This window comes from Sciurus carolinensis, chromosome 3 (assembly GCF_902686445.1).
Source record: "Sciurus carolinensis chromosome 3, mSciCar1.2, whole genome shotgun sequence".
Lineage (NCBI taxonomy): Eukaryota > Metazoa > Chordata > Mammalia > Rodentia > Sciuridae > Sciurus > Sciurus carolinensis.
This window is the reverse complement of record NC_062215.1, coordinates 60,171,152-60,179,216: the sequence shown is the minus strand read 5'-3', so window position 1 is coordinate 60,179,216 and position 8,065 is coordinate 60,171,152. Positions and strand designations below refer to the sequence as shown.

At 38.1% G+C, this 8,065-nt stretch overlaps 1 pseudogene; it reads left to right on the top strand.

The window, feature by feature from the left end:
• The first annotated feature begins 1,973 nt into the window (after positions 1 to 1,973).
• Positions 1,974 to 2,928, top strand: LOC124981421 (olfactory receptor 1P1-like; annotated as a pseudogene).
• The last annotated feature ends 5,137 nt before the right edge of the window (positions 2,929 to 8,065 follow it).

The window sequence follows — 8,065 nt, the reverse complement described above, 5'->3', positions numbered from 1 at the left end:
GGTGATGTGCATGGAGGTAGGTTGGATAACAGGAGCCAAAATGCTGTCAAATAGGAGGAAAGAGTTCCAGTGACTATAGTTGGCAACAATCTGTTATATATTTATGTAATTTAGATTTTTAAAATATCTATTTCCTTTGAATCCAAGAGTTATTTAATAAAGGTATTTAAACACTTTTTCAGGTTGAAAGATCATTTTTATTATTTTATTCTGTAATTAGTTACTATAATTAACTTTCACTGCAATTTCATCAGAGAGCATTAGTTTAATTATTGCTACTTTTTGGAAGTTATTTGAGTTTTTCTCTGTGACCTTATATCTGTCCTTTTTCTGCATGTTCAACAGGAACTTGAAAGTGAAGTGTGTTCACTACTATGATTGGAGCAGTGATATGTATACCCTCACACACATTCATACACATATTTTATTATTTTGTTTAGTATTCCTTCTCCTTACTTTTTAATCATTGTTCTGACTTTAAATGATAAATGCTTGCTTAAGTCTCTTTATATTGATATGTTTACATGTTTTCCTGCATCTTCTATTTCAAGAAAATTTTGCTTTTTTATTTGGTGCTCAGATATCCTAGATATTGTATTTTTAGTAATTGTGAATGTAGGTTTCGCTTTTACTAGGCAGCCTGCATACTGTTTAATCCTTTTTGTCCTGAGTTCTGCCATGCTCAATATAGGGATCATGTTCTTTAGTTTATGCTGGCCTCCTGTGCTATTAAAAACTACTTTATTTTAGCGACTTGTTGATCTGATGAAAGAGAAAATACATTTGTTTTCAGGGAGTACTAAAACTTTCACAACTAAGACACATTCCCCAACCTACTCTTTTTTATTAACAAAGGAGTTTTCTTTGTCTCCGTCTGATTGTTCATCTCCATACCTCTGTCAGTTCCATACATGGGAGGGGAACAGGATTTTCCCGCATTGGCCCTGATGTCTTTATCTGCTCATATAATTTTAGGGACTTTTTATAACCTCTAAGATTCCAGGTCCTTTGCTTTCAGTTCAGAGCTTTTCCAAAATGATCTCTTCCCACTTTACCTCATTCAGTTATCTCTTCACCTCATGCTCAAAGCACCTGCTTCCTGGGCTGGGCTTGTTCAGTGCTTCCTTCCTCCTGGCCTTTGTTCAAGGGTTTGTTTCACTATGCCATCCACACCCTTCTTGTAAAACTCTCAACTACATTTTGTCCCAGAAATCTCCTGATTCTGCCTTGGTCTGTTTGTATCACAAATTGTGTGAGTGTGCATGCATGTGTATGCAAACAGTTTTAAGATCCTGGAGAATAGAGATTCTGATTTCTTCTTTACTGTTTCACTGACACCTTGGAGTACCTAATGGGTCTTTACTAAATAGTTTGATTGTTGAATGCTGGTTTCTGGAAGAATAGAAATTTTTTTCTGAAAGAATAGGAAATTTTGTCTTCAGAATATTGACTTTGAACATGCTGGAGGCAGAACAGGTCCAACCTGGGGTCCAAGAGCTGTTTGAATGGTTAGAGGACTCTGAATCAAAATTTTATAAGACATTAATATAGGTAGTTATGTCCATCCCATTAGTGTAAAAAGTCCTCTGAGGTAAAGGATTGTCACTATGGTATTTATCTGATACTATATCAGATTCATAGGTGGTACTCTATATCTGTAGAATGAAAGAATGAATGCATGAACAGTTTTTTGACCATTCTGAGAGTACCACTAAAGAGAAAGTACATCCAAATATAATTTTAAGTGTCTTAAATTGTGTTCCCCATACTTTCTAGCATAGAGCATTTAGTAGACCTTAGTAAAACTTTACTGCATGCATAGTAGGTTGTCAATACATTGTCGAATACATGGTTATTTTTCCTTCTCCTCTAGAGTTCAGAGGATGGCTTGCTAAGTAATTACCTAAAGTGAAATATTTTTATATAATTTTAATACAGTTTATGGAAGATCTTTTTCTCTGACCCATGGGATCATGGCAGGAGGGAAATAAACCTACAGTTCTGAGTTCCTCCTCTGGGGACTCTCAGAGTGGCCAGAGCAGAAGCACATCCTCTTCCTGTTTTTCCTGTGGCTGTACATGATCTCTGTGGCTGGGAACCTGCTCGTTGTCTTGGCCATTGGTGCGGACACACAAATCCACACCCCTGTGTACTTCTTCCTTCCCAGCCTGTCATGTGCAGACATCCTGTTCATCTCCATCACTGTGCCCAAGGCCCTGGTGAACATCCACACCAAGAGGAAGTCCATCTCCTATGCAGTATGCTGGCCTGGTTCTACTTCTTCTTAGCTTTGGGGGACATGGACATCTTTCTCCTGGTCACAGTGGCCTATGGCCACTTCATTGTTATTTGCCACCCTCTCCCCTATACAGTGATCATGAACTTCCAGCACTGCATGTTCATCATGATTGCCTGCTGGACCTTCACTAATTTTGTGGCTATGACCCACACCTTCCTCATGTTCTGACTTTCCTTCTGCTCTAAGAAGACTATTCCTGATTTCCTCCATGACCTAGGACACTTGATAAAGATCTCTTGCTCTGATACTCAGGTCAATAAACTTGTACTTCTCTTCTTGTGGGGGTTACAGTTATTTTAATCCCTTTCTTGCTCATCCAGGTCTCTTATATCCAGATTGTGTCAGCTATCCTTAGATTTCCCTCTGCCCAGGGAAGGCTCAAGGCATTCTCTGCCTGTGGTTCACACCACTCTGTGGTTGCCCTGCTCTTTGGGACAGTGATCAGGGCTTATCTGTGCCCCTCATCCTCTTCCTCTAATCCCCTGGTGGAGGACACAGCAGCTGTGGTCACATACACAGTAGTGACTTCCATGCAGAACCACTTCAGTTATAGCCTGAAGAACAAGAACATGAAGGCAGCACTGGTCAGACTTCTCAGGGTCAAAGTCTCCTTCTTGAGGGGCCAGTGACTTCCTCAGGGAAACTGAAGGTGTTCCTCTACACCCTCCATGGAGTGCCCTCCAGAAATTTCTACCTCAGGGGTCTCATTACTGAGTTCCTCATGGACCTTGCTGTTCCCCTCCCTGATTCCCCACTATGAGTTTGGTATTGTGGAAAATCAAGATTTGGATTTGTACTTTAAATTTAATCTTTATGACTTGCTTATTTGCTCATTTATTTTATGGTCATGCACCACAGAATAATTTGTCAGTCAATAACAGGCTGCATGCATGACATTGTCCCCATAAGGTTACAATAGAGCTGAAAAATTCCCTTTGCCTAGTGTCCTTGTGTCCTAACATCAGAACACAGTGCATTCCTAGTGCACTGCAGACATACAAGAGTGTAGCAACTTAGTAGTAACAGTGAAAGACTAGGCCACTGTTAAAGTATTTATTATAGTTTTGGAATTTTTTCCACTTATAAAATAAAGTTTACTATAAAACCATATGCAGTGTTGTGCTGGCAGCAGCCTTGCTTGTCTTGCTTACTGAATTTCTTGACTTACTAAGGGGCCATGTGGAAGTTGAGTATGGTGGCATATGCCTGTAATCTCAGTAATTAGGAACTGAAGCAGGAGGATTCCAAGTTTAGGCCAACTTCTGCAATTTAGCATGACCCTGTCTCAAATTAAATGTATAAAAGGATTGTGATATTGCTCAGTGGTACCACTAACAAAAAATCCCTAGTACAACAACAAAAAAAGCCATGTTGATTGATTGAGCTGCACCTCCTAGATTTGTTCACACAATGATGAAGTTACCTAATTATATATTTCTTGGAATGTGTCCCTGTCATTAAGACATGAATGACTGTACTTATTAGTAACTTTTCAGAAGGAGGATGAAATTATGAATTTGTAATTCTAAACGTCTGTGCAGCCTTTCATGCTAATTCATGAAAGTTTTATCATAGAAAGGTGATAGAAAGCGGATTAATGATAAAACCATTAACAAGTAAGGTCAATAGCAGATGGAAAAGTGTTTAAACTTTCAGTGAATGAGTGTATTTTTTCCTACAAAACATGAAATTATAAAAATACTTATTGCCTCAAGGTTATGAACTATCAAAAAATTGCAGCTATCAAAGCAAAGCTTGCAACAATAACAGAAGTGATCTATGCACATTTTAGTAAAAATATTTATGAGAAGATACAATAAAATTAGTTTCACTATTTTGGGAATTGGCATGTAGTCATTCTCTAATTTTACTACATCATGGCTGATTGTGAATGTTATATGAATTTGTCTGATTATAGTCCAAGCATGTCTGAGGCTTCAACTGGGATTCCAGCCATCTTGGGGAATTTGGCACAGATGTTCATGTAGCACACACACATTTGTTCTTCTCTATGCTAAGTAGCAACCCCTGCTACCACCAATAGGGGTGAGGCAATCAGTGGTAGTGCCATGGTTCAGGGGTGAGGTGATGCCTTCAGAAAGAAGGAGACTGTCTGGGGAGGTACACAAAGTTGTAATCCAATGCCTTCTGTCAATAAAATCCATGCATTCTGACATTCAGATTGTAGTTTCCAATTTTATCCAGCTTTCCTACTATAATATGGGACATATATTTGTTATTATTGTTGTTAAAATGAATTCAGCCTCAGTCCTTTCCATATAGGGTGTGCATACGTCCCATAATTAAGAATTCCCTCAAGGTGGTGACTAGTTATGAGTTGAACATATTTGAATAGAAATGTAGTGAAACAAGATACAGCCTCCAATACTGTAGATTGTCCCATGTATATAATTGAAGGTCATCTTCTCCACTCCCACTGCCCATTCTAAATTTCCCTTACTTAGGCTGTCAGTTTGGCAGATCTGGTATAACGTCTTTGGTCTTCCTTCATTCATATAGGTCTGACTTGTTAGTTATACTGATCTTTTTGTGTTATAATTGTCAGGGACCAAGAAGAAGTTCTCATTCTAAGAACATTCTGACCTTTACAATAAGCAGCAGCCCAAGGAATATTTTGCGGTTGCCTCCCCTGTGCAAACACCCTGCAGCGGACAGCTGACGGATTCCCAGAGCGCGGCCCCTCCCCACTCCCAGCTGATAGTTCTGCCTATGGCACCACCCCTGCTTCTCTTCCAGGATTTCACCTTCCCGCTGGTGCAAACTTGCATCTTATCGGGAGCCCAAAAGAAAAACACAGCCAACCAGCCTGTGTCTCATCATACCCCTCATTCCCTTAGCATAAATACCCATGAGAACAATAAAAATTTGCAGCTTGATCAGAATTCCTGTCTTGCTGTCACTCCCTGTGTCTCTTGTCTCTTTCATTCCTTCTCTCTTAGTTTCGCCATCCTGCGTTGATGTCCCATGGGTCGGGACAATAATGACGAAGCTGTCTCTTTAATATTTATTACACTTCATGGAAATACTAAGAAATATCCAAGTGCAAACCTTAAGTTTAAGACATACCACTACCTGTCCTAATTGTGTAGAGGCAACCACAAATCCTCATGAAAATTATTATCAATTATTCTGATTGGAAAATTACCACCTACCTTTTCCTGTGGTTCTACTTCATGAGGAGGACAAAATGGTCAGAGGGTAATCACAGTTTCTATTTTAATGGATGCCTTAATGGGAAATAATATGTGTATATTTTGTTTGAACAGCTTAAATGATAAAATATTAGATTGTACAAGTTTTTCTGTAATGAAAATTCCCAGAAAAACCACTAAGCAAGGTATACAAAAGGGTACACTCAAAAGCACTATAGATAAATTAAGCATTTGAGTAACTTACAAGAAGACAGGAAGAAGAAATAAGAAAAGAAAAATAGAGAAGACAAATATAAATAAAAAATAAATGGGAAAATGTTAAGTCCGAGCATTCGGTCAACTATGTTAAATATAAATGGTCTAAATACACAAATTAAAAGACAAAGATTTGCGGAGTGGGTTTGAAATGAATGTTATCTAACTGTATGCTGTCCACAAGAATCTCTCTCCAAATATTAAAATGTAATATCTTAGGCAGCTGTAAAGGAATAGGATTGAAAAAGATATGCAAATATTAATGAACAAAAAGTGAAGTGGATATATCAATTTCATATAAGGTAGATTTTTAGAGCAAAGGAAATTACCAGAGACAGAGTGGGATATTTCATAATAATAAAAAGATTGATCTATTACAAAGACAGCAATCCGAAATGTGTGCTCATTCAGTTGAGAAGCAAAATATATGAGAACAAGAACTGAGAGAATTGAAGGGATACGTAGACAAATGCACAGCTATAGTTTGAGAATTCAAGATCCCTCTTTCAACAGTTGTTTAAACAACTGGACAGTAAATTGGTAAAGATATAGAAGAACTCTACAACAGCAGTGAGTAACAGGATCTATTTGACATTTATAGCCCACTTCCTTTGATAATAGCAAACAAGCATTACTTTCATGTGCTTATAGAACATACAAGATAGACCATATTCTGGGTATAAAACAGGCCTCAAGAAATTTGACATGATTGAAGTAATATGCAAGTTGTTCTCTGAACACAATGAAATCCAACTAGAAACCAATGACACAAGGATAAGAGAAAAATTTCCAGACACTTGAGAACCAAATATCATACATCTAAATAGCCCACAAAGAAGTTACAAGTGTAGTAAAACTATTGAACTGAATTAAAAGGAAAATACAACATAACAAAATTTGTAAGACATAGCCAAAATGGTGATGAGAGGAAATTTCATGGCACTAAATAAATGCCTTAGAGTAGAAAAAGTCTTAATAAGTAATTTCTAGTTTTCCACCAGTTTCAACAAAGCTGAAATGATTTCTTTATATGCTTTTCTTCAGGCACATGAATAAAGGTTTTCCAGGGTGTACAGCTAAGAACGGATTGTTGGGAGGAAGACCATAGGCACCTCAGCTCTTACTAGAGGATGCTTTCACTAGTTGGTGTCTTTCACTGGCTAGTTCACTCATCTCCATGGCCCATCCCTCCAGTTGCTGTGATTGTTGACTGCTAATGGCTCATAATTTCCATTTTTGATGAGAGAAGTTATACAGACTTCCAGGCTCTCACTACTCTGGGAGGTAGGAGGCAGGCACCCAGTGGCCAAGTACTGACACAGTGTCCAGGCTAGCTTCTTGACTCTGGGTGGGACTAACTCTCTAGGAGCAATTCATGTTCCAGAGGCCCACTCAAGACCAGGGTGAAGCTGATGTTCTGAACCATCATCCTGCTTATCTCCATCTTCTGAAAGTCCTCATAAATGCCCACTCTCTCCATTCCCATGACTTGATCTGCTTCTAGGGAACCTGACCCAAGATGACTAGTATTGCTGAAGTTGTTCCAAAATAATTGTACAAATATATATATTTGAACTGAATTTCCAATTCTGAGAAACAGACATTTAGAGTTGAGGAAGGATCTTCTGGGCATGGGAATGAGCAAAAGCAAAAGCCCCAAGAAGGCAAAGAACTTTGTGAATCCAGAGGACTGAAATAAAGTCAATATCACTTAAGTATTGGGAACAAAGAAAAGAGAATGATGTTGGTTGAGGTCTTGTGTAGGAGGAAGACCAGGTGAAGATTTGTAGTCTGATTCATTTTTTGCCCAAGTGTGATGTTAATTGTGATGTCATGGTTTAAGCAGCGAAGGGAGAAGTTCAATTTAAACTTTAAGAGAGTTGCTCTCTGTGTAAGAGTGGATTGGAAAGAGATAAGAGAAGCAAGAAGGATCACACAGCAAGGAAAATGAATAATAAAAATTAGCATTCCTGCAAAAAGTAAGAAACTTAATTAGATCTGTAGCACAATACTATTTATGTACATAAAACACAAACATGCATGCGAAATGATACATTTTCTTCAAGGATCCATGCATATATTGAAGTGGCCGCTATATGTGGAGAGAGAGGAAGGGGATGGAGTTTGAGCAAATTGAAGGCAATGAAACCAGTGGTATCTTGTAAGAATGGGTGATTTGTCATGAACTGAGATATAGGATTTATTCTACTCTGCACCTAAGAAAGCAAAAAAAAAAAAAAAAAAAAAAAAAAAAAAAAAAAAAAAAAAAAAAAAAACCAGCAGCAACCATCCATCTCTGTACCCATATATTCACTTTCCTCATGGAGGCCCATGTCTG